Raw genomic sequence first — 12,917 nt, forward strand, 5'->3', positions numbered from 1 at the left:
ATTATCATCATTATCATCATTCGGTAGACATGATCCCGCGGCCCAAAACGCTGCTTCGTGCCTACCAACTGTCCACCCGATATCCCCCCCCCCCAAACTCACACACACACACACACACACACACACACGACGCGACACAAACCAACTGATGGCAGAACACAAGATCCTCCCTGAAGACACCGGCCTTGATAGAATAGGAAAGTTGTCCAAACCAGTTATGAAGGAGACACGAACATAAACGTTATATGACTAACTGACATCATCAAGTGTTCCAGTTTTCAAATATTCATTGTGGAGATATAAATTGAAGGAGCAAATCAGTGAGAGGATGGGTGATGGGCACATATCTAGGGGTAGGTGGAGGCCAGTATAGAGTGTATGGTGAGTACAGTACATAGATATAGGAGGGTCCAGGACACCCCCCCCCCCCCGTCAGAGGGAGGGAGGTCATGGATACATCAATATATGATAAATGTATGATATGTAGTACAGCTTATTAAGCGATGCTGACAGCGACATAGATAACAGTATCTGTGTAATACATAGCAAGTTTAAAATATGTCATACGTATACAGAACATCTTGTTACCATTCGAAGTGTATACACAACAAATTACGTATACAGTGAGGTGTGTGTGTGTGTGTGTGTGTGTGTGTGTGTGTGTGTGTGTGTGTGTATGTGTGTGTGTGTTTGGAGCAGGACACATTGTATGATCCTTAACTCGTTAACACTGACAGCTGTATGAGAGGTCAAAGGTACAATACATGTTGGACATACAGTTACAGAGTACAGTGGCATCTGGCATGCTCTTAACATTCACAGGAATAAAAAGTCAAAGGTCATCCGGCATAATGCAGAACACAGACGAGGGTCAGTCAGTACCAAGTGACTGTAGAAACAGCAGGCAATGCTGTCTGCCCAGCGCAGGGGTTATAACGCTAACATCTCACACAATCCTGGTAACTCACACGTCACAATGTCACAACAGGTGGCTCACACGTCACAATGTCACAACAGGTGGCTCACACGTCACAATGTCACAACAGGTGGCTCACACGTCACAATGTCACAACGCGATGTCTCACACGTCACAATGTCACAACACGGTGGCTCACACGTCACAATGTCACAACGCGATGTCTCACACGTCACAATGTCACAACACGGTGGCTCACACGTTACAATGTCACAACGCGATGTCTCACACGTCACAATGTCACAACGCGATGTCTCACACGTCACAATGTCACAACGCGATGTCTCTCGTGTGTCAGGCTCGTCTCGTGTAGGGGTAACGCGCTAGTAACACGTCTACGGGTCACTCATGACTTTACTTTCAACAGATCAACACCGATGTTACTGCCTGTGTTCGAACTGAGCGTCAGTTTACATGCACTCCCTACATTGTTTCCTATGAAAGAGTTAACTCACACGTGTGTTCAATCATGGGATGTTCTTACGAGTAATGGATCTATTTCCATTAACTTTTCCGTCACACTTGTGAATTAGGATGTCGTACGTCGTCATTACTAGCGTGTGGGGTAGGATGCACGATACATGACGCCTGCAGTTGCTAGATTTGCATATTGAATGTAAGAATCTTCTCTCCCTTCCCTTAGCCTACACGAGAGTGAGTGTTGACAGTATGTCTGGCACTCCATCGGCCTTGCTGGGTCGTTAATGTCATTAAGAGGATTTACTGAGACTATGGCTCATGGGCCCCCATGGTAACCCTTGCTGTCATCAGCAGTATCAACTAACTGCTAGTTGTTATCGTCATTCTTATACCCATATACATTATATCCACATTAGCGGAGACTCCCGTGGGTAGGGTACACCCTGCTCAGGTCGCAAGCCTTCAAAATAAAGGTGAGGGGGACCAAATATAGCCTGGCCGCCTGGGGCAACCCTGCTCCAGACACACCTAACTGGAGGCAAACAAAAGCCATCACTCGGGTGAAGAATTGGAATAACATGTTCCTCTTGCTCGTCTTGCCTGCGGCTAATACCTCCCTTCGTCTGAGCTGACGGGACGAACTTCCCGTCTGTGTACAGAAGGTCTCAGCCCACTGACCACAGGACGAGTGGTCGTCGGTCGGTCGTTCTTGAAGGAAGACATCGATCGCGGCGGGTCGTGTCGCCTCACCTGCACCCTCCCACCCCGGCTGACACCTTCCCTGACGTGCTGGGTCGCGTCTCGGACGCGTTCACACCGACTTGTCAATGCATCATTACTGGGAACTCCTCTTGTGTGTTTCGTGGGTGTTGCTGCACCTTTAATTGTAAACGGTGTTGATAAGTATGCTCTCAAAGTAACATTTTGTAACGCTGTATCTAAAGTAACCTTCACCAGTAACACAACTGTCTGTTTTGTAATATGTGTAACTCAATATGCTACCGGGTCCGGTTTTCTAGTCATGCTACCAGGTTCGGTTTTCTAGTCATGCTACCAGGTCCGGTTCTCCGGTCATGCTACCAGGTCCGGTTCTCCAGCGAAGCGTATATATAAACGCAACACAGATCTTCCAAACCGTCGCGGACAAAGTGGCGTTTTTATCTAACGTCCAGCCTGTGGCATCATCTAAGTAAAGAATAAATGAATAAAAACTGAATGAAACGATCGTTAACATATATTCGCTACAGGATATTCCAATCAGAAAAAATATTCCCTGAAGCGTCTGGTGCCAGCCGGCCGCTGCGTCAGGCAGGGTCTACGGTGCAGCAGGAAGACCCTAATCTAGCGGGGTCGTTAGTCCTGCAGGGTTTGTAGGCAACCATCACCAGGGAGGTACTACTCGCCTGGGTGTGGAGATGGTTGACGGTGGCGCAGTGATGTACCACTACAGTGGCTGTCAAGTTCCTTCTCCCTCGACCAAGTTGCTGTCTTTCTTTCTGCCTGACATCCTCGCGGGTTACTGAGGTCTACAACCTCCCAACCTCACACATAACACACGACAACACATGACCCACACGACTTTATTATTCCTAACTTTATAATTTCCTGCGTGAGGGCTACGCTACGCTCTAGCCGCGTAAGGGCTACGCTACGCTTTAGCCACGTGAGGGCTACGCTACGCTTTAGCCACGGTGAGGGCTGCGCTACGCTCTAGCCACGGTGAGGGCTGCGCTACGCTCCAGCCACGGTGATGGCTACGCTACGCTTTAGCCAGGAGGGCTACGCTACGCTTTAGCCACGGTGAGGGCTACGCTACGCTTTAGCCGCGGTGAAGGTTACGCTACGCTCTAGCCGCGCTGAATGGCAAAATAACAACAAAGGTAAACCTATTTCCAGGCATTAAACACGTCTGTGGTTCATAGAAAGAACATGACAGTGGCCACTGGTGGTAATATTTTAAAAAGATACCAGATCACTGTAGCATAGTAACGCAATACCAACTTCGTATGGTACTATCTGATATACAATAAATGAAAAGGATGAGAGATAAATACAAATGAGCGTTATGTAATAAATAATGAAAGATTTGTTCCTTCTTGCTGAGAGAGGGCACTGAGTTGTGTTTCATAATTGTTGGATTTGAGATAATGTGAAGTGGTTTATATCAAGCCAGGCAATGAATAACAATCAGGAACGATTGTTTGGTGTGGGAGTTGTTATGACATTTCTAAGTGAAGGTAAGGCTGATCTTGTCAATACTACGGCTCGACGTAAAGCATAGCCATTCCACCTTTATTACGTTCGTAGTGGAGGAAAATAATTGTTTACATAACTTTTTTCTTCAAATGATCTAGATAACTACAGGACTACCTAAAATGCAAGGTGACGGTCATGTAATAATACTGAACATGTGAAGATGTGCAGCCGGGAGGTAGGTATGTACATCAACATGCAAAGAAACGTGTTGAATGAGAAGAATTCGGTGGAGTTCTCAATCCATGATGTACATCATAAGAGGGGTATACGAGAAATAAAGAATATGGGGACGTAATAAGAGGAAAAAGTGCAAAATAGCCCATCACTATATTAGAGAGAGAGAGAGAGAGAGAGAGAGAGAGAGAGAGAGAGAGAGAGAGAGAGAGAGAGAGAGAGAGAGAGATTCAGGTAGTGGGAGAGAGAGTGACAGTAATGTATACCATCAGTAGGAAATGTAGAAAGAGCAGGAGTTGGAAGACCGAACCATTGAACGTAGTGTTGGAGAAGCAGAGACAAACCTTATAAGAGAGATAAAGCCATAGCTTTCAGGGTGAAAAGAAGGGGGGGAGAGGGTAGAGAGGGATAGGCTCATGGCAAAGAAAATTAGTTTCCATAAATAATGATAAATAATACATCAATAAAGCATGGAAAAAGAAGGCTCACATTGGGAGAAACTTGCTTGATAACGCTAATCATTTACAAACTACCCAAACAATTCTGTTAAACCAAGAAGATATCTTAACGGGAATAAAGGAAGGCGCGATCACGTTGGTTCAGGAGAGTCACATGTTCTGAGTGATGCAACATTCCACTAATGGAGGATCTAAACTATAAAGAAACAGTCCAGGGGTAATCAGATTCACACGACGACAGAAGATTACAGACAAAATCTTACAAAGTGTGGATGAGTAAGATACACCACTAGAGACAGCAATCATACAGTGTTCGTAGGAGATTATCTGGATTGTGAGGACAGACAGTCCTTAGCGGAACTCAGACGTATGTACACTAAGCGAACCTACATACAACTAAGCATTTCTTTTTCGGGATTGCAACTTGGGAATTAAAAATTCGTAGACACAGTCAGTATATAAGAATATTATGGAAGGTTTGTGAAATCTAAACTAGGTAGATTATCATACGAGTATCTCTGACAGTGAGCGAAGAAGGATGACAAAAGGGAGAGGAACAGTTTGATAAACGAAGTTAATCAAGAGTGCAAGGACGCACTGCAATGAAGATACCAGATAATAACACCAGAAGACATTTGAATGATAGAAGAAATTCAGGTTTAGCTAAGTGTAACGATGATGTTTACTGTGTCATGTCAGGTTTAGCTAAGTGTAACGATGATGTTTACTGTGTCATGTCAGGTTTAGCTAAGTGTAACGATGATGTTTACTGTGTCATGTCAGGTTTAGCTAAGTGTAACGATGATGTTTACTGTGTCATGTCAGGTTTAGCTAAGTGTAACGATGATGTTTACTGTGTCATGTCAGGTTTAGCTAAGTGTAACGATGATGTTTACTGTGTCATGTCAGGTTTAGCTAAGTGTAACGATGATGTTTACTGTGTCATGTCAGGTTTAGCTAAGTGTAACGATGATGTTTACTGTGTCATGTCAGGTTTAGCTAAGTGTAACGATGATGTTTACTGTGTCATGTCAGGTTTAGCTAAGTGTAACGATGATGTTTACTGTGTCATGTCAGGTTTAGCTAAGTGTAACGATGATGTTTACTGTGTCATGTCAGGTTTAGCTAAGTGTAACGATGATGTTTACTGTGTCATGTCAGGTTTAGCTAAGTGTAACGATGATGTTTACTGTGTCATGTCAGGTTTAGCTAAGTGTAACGATGATGTTTACTGTGTCATGTCAGGTTTAGCTAAGTGTAACGATGATGTTTACTGTGTCATGTCAGGTTTAGCTAAGTGTAACGATGATGTTTACTGTGTCATGTCAGGTTTAGCTAAGTGTAACGATGATGTTTACTGTGTCATGTCAGGTTTAGCTAAGTGTAACGATGATGTTTACTGTGTCATGTCAGGTTTAGCTAAGTGTAACGATGATGTTTACTGTGTCATGTCAGGTTTAGCTAAGTGTAACGATGATGTTTACTGTGTCATGTCAGGTTTAGCTAAGTGTAACGATGATGTTTACTGTGTCATGTCAGGTTTAGCTAAGTGTAACGATGATGTTTACTGTGTCATGTCAGGTTTAGCTAAGTGTAACGATGATGTTTACTGTGTCATGTCAGGTTTAGCTAAGTGTAACGATGATGTTTACTGTGTCATGTCAGGTTTAGCTAAGTGTAACGATGATGTTTACTGTGTCATGTCAGGTTTAGCTAAGTGTAACGATGATGTTTACTGTGTCATGTCAGGTTTAGCTAAGTGTAACGATGATGTTTACTGTGTCATGTCAGGTTTAGCTAAGTGTAACGATGATGTTTACTGTGTCATGTCAGGTTTAGCTAAGTGTAACGATGATGTTTACTGTGTCATGTCAGGTTTAGCTAAGTGTAACGATGATGTTTACTGTGTCATGTCAGGTTTAGCTAAGTGTAACGATGATGTTTACTGTGTCATGTCAGGTTTAGCTAAGTGTAACGATGATGTTTACTGTGTCATGTCAGGTTTAGCTAAGTGTAACGATGATGTTTACTGTGTCATGTCAGGTTTAGCTAAGTGTAACGATGATGTTTACTGTGTCATGTCAGGTTTAGCTAAGTGTAACGATGATGTTTACTGTGTCATGTCAGGTTTAGCTAAGTGTAACGATGATGTTTACTGTGTCATGTCAGGTTTAGCTAAGTGTAACGATGATGTTTACTGTGTCATGTCAGGTTTAGCTAAGTGTAACGATGATGTTTACTGTGTCATGTCAGGTTTAGCTAAGTGTAACGATGATGTTTACTGTGTCATGTCAGGTTTAGCTAAGTGTAACGATGATGTTTACTGTGTCATGTCAGGTTTAGCTAAGTGTAACGATGATGTTTACTGTGTCATGTCAGGTTTAGCTAAGTGTAACGATGATGTTTACTGTGTCATGTCAGGTTTAGCTAAGTGTAACGATGATGTTTACTGTGTCATGTCAGGTTTAGCTAAGTGTAACGATGATGTTTACTGTGTCATGTCAGGTTTAGCTAAGTGTAACGATGATGTTTACTGTGTCATGTCAGGTTTAGCTAAGTGTAACGATGATGTTTACTGTGTCATGTCAGGTTTAGCTAAGTGTAACGATGATGTTTACTGTGTCATGTCAGGTTTAGCTAAGTGTAACGATGATGTTTACTGTGTCATGTCAGGTTTAGCTAAGTGTAACGATGATGTTTACTGTGTCATGTCAGGTTTAGCTAAGTGTAACGATGATGTTTACTGTGTCATGTCAGGTTTAGCTAAGTGTAACGATGATGTTTACTGTGTCATGTCAGGTTTAGCTAAGTGTAACGATGATGTTTACTGTGTCATGTCAGGTTTAGCTAAGTGTAACGATGATGTTTACTGTGTCATGTCAGGTTTAGCTAAGTGTAACGATGATGTTTACTGTGTCATGTCAGGTTTAGCTAAGTGTAACGATGATGTTTACTGTGTCATGTCAGGTTTAGCTAAGTGTAACGATGATGTTTACTGTGTCATGTCAGGTTTAGCTAAGTGTAACGATGATGTTTACTGTGTCATGTCAGGTTTAGCTAAGTGTAACGATGATGTTTACTGTGTCATGTCAGGTTTAGCTAAGTGTAACGATGATGTTTACTGTGTCATGTCAGGTTTAGCTAAGTGTAACGATGATGTTTACTGTGTCATGTCAGGTTTAGCTAAGTGTAACGATGATGTTTACTGTGTCATGTCAGGTTTAGCTAAGTGTAACGATGATGTTTACTGTGTCATGTCAGGTTTAGCTAAGTGTAACGATGATGTTTACTGTGTCATGTCAGGTTTAGCTAAGTGTAACGATGATGTTTACTGTGTCATGTCAGGTTTAGCTAAGTGTAACGATGATGTTTACTGTGTCATGTCAGGTTTAGCTAAGTGTAACGATGATGTTTACTGTGTCATGTCAGGTTTAGCTAAGTGTAACGATGATGTTTACTGTGTCATGTCAGGTTTAGCTAAGTGTAACGATGATGTTTACTGTGTCATGTCAGGTTTAGCTAAGTGTAACGATGATGTTTACTGTGTCATGTCAGGTTTAGCTAAGTGTAACGATGATGTTTACTGTGTCATGTCAGGTTTAGCTAAGTGTAACGATGATGTTTACTGTGTCATGTCAGGTTTAGCTAAGTGTAACGATGATGTTTACTGTGTCATGTCAGGTTTAGCTAAGTGTAACGATGATGTTTACTGTGTCATGTCAGGTTTAGCTAAGTGTAACGATGATGTTTACTGTGTCATGTCAGGTTTAGCTAAGTGTAACGATGATGTTTACTGTGTCATGTCAGGTTTAGCTAAGTGTAACGATGATGTTTACTGTGTCATGTCAGGTTTAGCTAAGTGTAACGATGATGTTTACTGTGTCATGTCAGGTTTAGCTAAGTGTAACGATGATGTTTACTGTGTCATGTCAGGTTTAGCTAAGTGTAACGATGATGTTTACTGTGTCATGTCAGGTTTAGCTAAGTGTAACGATGATGTTTACTGTGTCATGTCAGGTTTAGCTAAGTGTAACGATGATGTTTACTGTGTCATGTCAGGTTTAGCTAAGTGTAACGATGATGTTTACTGTGTCATGTCAGGTTTAGCTAAGTGTAACGATGATGTTTACTGTGTCATGTCAGGTTTAGCTAAGTGTAACGATGATGTTTACTGTGTCATGTCAGGTTTAGCTAAGTGTAACGATGATGTTTACTGTGTCATGTCAGGTTTAGCTAAGTGTAACGATGATGTTTACTGTGTCATGTCAGGTTTAGCTAAGTGTAACGATGATGTTTACTGTGTCATGTCAGGTTTAGCTAAGTGTAACGATGATGTTTACTGTGTCACGTCAGGTCTAAGTGTAATGTTATCGAACAAAGTGTCATAAAGGAAAGAGATCTCCTGGCTTGAAATCTTATCTGGAATGTTAACTCATGTTCAGTGTTAACTCATGTTCAATGTTAACTCATGTTCAATGTAAACTCATGTTCAATGTTAAACTCATGTTCAGTGTTAACGTAAATGATTCATGCCTGATTTATGTGCTTATCTTTGTACACTTAGATTCTTTCATTATAAGTAGATTTAATGTAATGCTGGTCTTTGATTCAATCCCATAACTTTATGATTGTGTTATCCCGTTGTAAACAACAGATCTATAACGTCCTTGCAAGACAAGGATCAGCACACTATTTGTAACATGTATGTTACTGGCGACCTTGCCTGAATAAGTATTGAGTTCGTAACAAGAAGCATATTCAAGTACTGAATGAAATGTTCGATAACCTGTCAACAACAGATATCAATCCTGAAATGAGAGATATACACCTCAAGTATGAACTATCTCATACCAAGAAAAATATAAGTTCATCAGAAACGTTCCACTCGAGGACGAGAAAAATAGCACTTAAAGATAGGACGCTGAGCTGCTGGCAGAAACCATCAGGTCCACCAACACAGAGCAGGACGACATGTGATCACACAGTCTTCAAGTACCTTCACCAGTCCGAATTGTCACGTGATCATTTCTCTGAAAGGAAATGAGATAAAACCACCATAGGTCGTGCCAGCTACTTTAGCGAGAAACTTGAACGAAAAGGTATAAAGTACTCTCAACACCTCAGGGCGGTCGAAGACCTGAATAAAGTGCGTTAAAACAGTGAATGCAATTAATATATTTGTATATCTTTACATCAAAACGCTCCTATTTCAACACACACACACACACACACACACACACACACACACAAGAATGGTGGCAGAACTGAGTGGAATGAGAGAGAGAGAGAGAGAGAGAGAGAGAGAGAGAGAGAGAGAGAGAGAGAGAGAGAGAGAGAGAGAGAGAGAGAGAGAGAGAGAGAGAATCACAAAAGAACAATCTTACTAGCCACTTGAGATATAGTTTACACAGACTTTGGTCGGGTGCGATAAAAGGATGATGAGGAAATGAGGGGGAAAAATATGAACACACAGTGATAAGCACTCCTTGTGGAACGAGTAAGATGCACCTTTGGGCAAGATAAGAGGTAAGGACAGTCACTACAGATAATATCTGAAAACAGATTGTTGGGGGGGGGGGACCTTCTACATGACACAAACATATTATTATTATTATTATTATTATTATTATTATTATTATTATTATTATTATTATTATCATTATTATTATTATTATTATCATTACTATTATTATTACTATCATTATTATCATCATTATTATATATATAATAATAATGATTATTATCATTATTATTAATATTATTATTATTATCAACTCACCACAAGATCCCGTTCACCGAAGCCACTCCTGCAGCTACCCGGCTGCACTACTTACAAAATCAGGGAAATAATGGACTCCTTTGGGAGAACTTCCTCCACGAGATAATAACACAGCCTCGTACAGATGGCACATCTCTCAAGGTGTAACCACAATCAGAAGCTCTACCTTAACATCCCATATATATATATATATATATATATATATATATATATATATATATATATATATATATATATATGGATGTTAAGGTAGGCTACCTCGCTAACGCGGGAAATGGCGAATATGTATGGAAAAAAAAAAAAAAAAAAAAAATATATATATATATATATATATATATATATATATATATATATATATATATATATATATATATGATAAGAGTTGATAGAGATGCTCTGTGGAAGGTATTAAGAGCATATGGTGTGGGGTGCAAGTTACCGGAAGCAGTGAAAAGTTTTTATCGAGGATGTAAGGCATGTGTACGAGTAGGAAGAGAGGAAAGCGACTGGTTCCCAATGAATGTCGGTTTGCGGCAGGGGTGCGTGATGTCCCCATGGTTGTTTGATTTCTTTATGGATGGGGTTGTTAGGGAGGTGAATGCAAGAGTTTTGGAGAGAGGGGCAAGTCTGTTGTGGATGCGAGGGCTTGGGAAGTGAGTCAGTTGTTGTTCGCTGATGATGCACTGCTGGCGGCTGATTTGGGTGAGAAACTGCAGAAGCTGGTGATTGAGTTTGGTAAAGTGTGTAAAAGAAGAAAACTGAGAGGAAGGGTGAATAAGAGCAAGGTTATTAGGTTCAGTAGGGTTGAGGGACAAGTAAATTGGGAGGTAAGTTTGAATGGAGAAACACTAGAGGAAGAGAAGTGTTTTAGTTATCTGGGAGTGGATTTGGCAGCGGATGGAACCATGGAAGCGGAAGTGAGTCACAGGGTGTGGGAGGAGGTGAAGGTACTGGGAGCGTTGAAAAATGTGTGGAAGGCGAGAACATTATCTTGAAAAGCAAAAATGGGTATGTTTGAAGGAATAGTGGTTCCAACAATGTTATATGGGTGCGAGGTGTGGGCTATAGATAGAGTTGTGCGGAGGGTGGATGTGCTGGAAATGAGATGTTTGAGGACAATATGTGGTGTGAAGTGGTTTGATCGAGTAAGTAATGAAAGGGTAAGAGAGATGTGTGGTAATATAAAGAGCGTGGTTGAGAGAGCAGAAAAGGGTGTTTTGAAATGGTTTGGTCGCATGGAGAGAACGAGTGAGGAAAGATTGATAAAGAGGATATATGTGTCAGAGGTGGAGGGAACGAGGAGAAGTGGGAGACCGAATTGGAGGTGGAAAGATGGAGTGAAAAAGATTTTGAGCGATTGGGGCCTAAACATGCAGGAGAGTGAATGGCGTGCAAGGAATTGAGTGAATTGGAACGAAGTGGTATACCGGGGTCGACGTCCTGTCAATGGATTGAATCAGGGCATGTGAAGCGTCTGGAGTGAACCATGGAAAGTTCTGTGGGGCCTGGATGTGGAAAGGGAGCTGTGGTTTCGGGTATTATTACATGACAGCTAGAGACTGAGTGTGAACGAATGGGGCCTTTATTGTCTTTTCCTAGCGCAACCTCGCACACATGAGGGGGGAGGGGGATGTTATTCTATGTGTGGCGAGGTGGCGATGGGAATAAATAAAGGCAGACAATATGAATTATGTGCATGTGTATATATGTATATGTCTGTGTGTTTACATATATGTGTACATTGAGATGTATAGGTATGTATATTTGCGTGTGTGGACGTGTATGTATATACATGTGCATGGGGGTGGGTTGAGCCATTTCTTTCGTCTGTTTCCTTGCGCTACCTCGCAAACGCGGGAGACAGCGACAATGCAAAATAGAATAATAAAAAAATAACAAATAATAATGATATATATATATATATATATATATATATATATATATATATATATATATATATATATATATATATATATATATTGGTAAGGTGTGTGAAAGAAGAAAGTTAAGAGTAAACGTGAATAAGAGCAAGGTTATTAGGTACAGTAGGGTTGAGGGTCAAGTTAATTGGGAGGTAAGTTTGAATGGAGAAAAACTGGAGGAAGTAAAGTGTTTTAGATATCTGGGAGTGGATCTGGCAGCGGATGGAACCATGGAAGCGGAAGTGAATCATAGGGTGGGGGAGGGGGCGAAAATTCTGGGAGCATTGAAGAATGTTTGGAAGTCGAGAACATTGTCTCGGAAAGCAAAAATGGGTATGTTTGAAGGAATAGTGGTTCCAACAATGTTGTATGGTTGCGAGGCGTGGGCTATGGATAGAGTTGTGCGCAGGAGGGTGGATGTGCTGGAAATGAGATGTTTGAGGACAATATGTGGTGTGAGGTGGTTTGATCGAGTAAGTAATGTAAGGGTAAGAGAGATGTGTGGAAATAAAAAGAGTGTGGTTGAGAGAGCAGAAGAGGGTGTTTTGAAATGGTTTGGTCACATGGAGAGAATGAGTGAGGAAAGATTGACCAAGAGGATATATGTGTCAGAGGTGGAGGGAACGAGGAGAAGTGGGAAACCAAATTGGAGGTGGAAAGATGGAGTGAAAAAGATTTTGAGTGATCGGGGCCTGAACATGCAGGAGGGTGAAAGGCGTGCAAGGAATAGAGTGAATTGGAACGATGTGGTATACCGGGGTCGACGTGTTGTCAATGGATTGAACCAGGGTATGTGAAGCGTCTGGGGTAAACCATGGAAAGTTCTGTGGGGCCTGGAAGTGGAAAGGGAGCTGTGGTTTCGGTGCATTATTACATGACAGCTAGAGACTGAGTGTGAACGAATGGGGCCTTTATTGTCTTTTCCTAGCGCT

General features: G+C 41.5%; 1 protein-coding gene across 1 annotated transcript in view; it reads right to left on the bottom strand.

The window, feature by feature from the left end:
* Positions 1-12,917, bottom strand: part of e (nonribosomal peptide synthetase ebony) — a 64,562-nt gene that overhangs the window by 50,899 nt on the left and 746 nt on the right. The gene's annotated exons all lie outside the window — the stretch shown is intronic.

Source organism: Panulirus ornatus, chromosome 59, assembly GCF_036320965.1.
Source record: "Panulirus ornatus isolate Po-2019 chromosome 59, ASM3632096v1, whole genome shotgun sequence".
Lineage (NCBI taxonomy): Eukaryota > Metazoa > Arthropoda > Malacostraca > Decapoda > Palinuridae > Panulirus > Panulirus ornatus.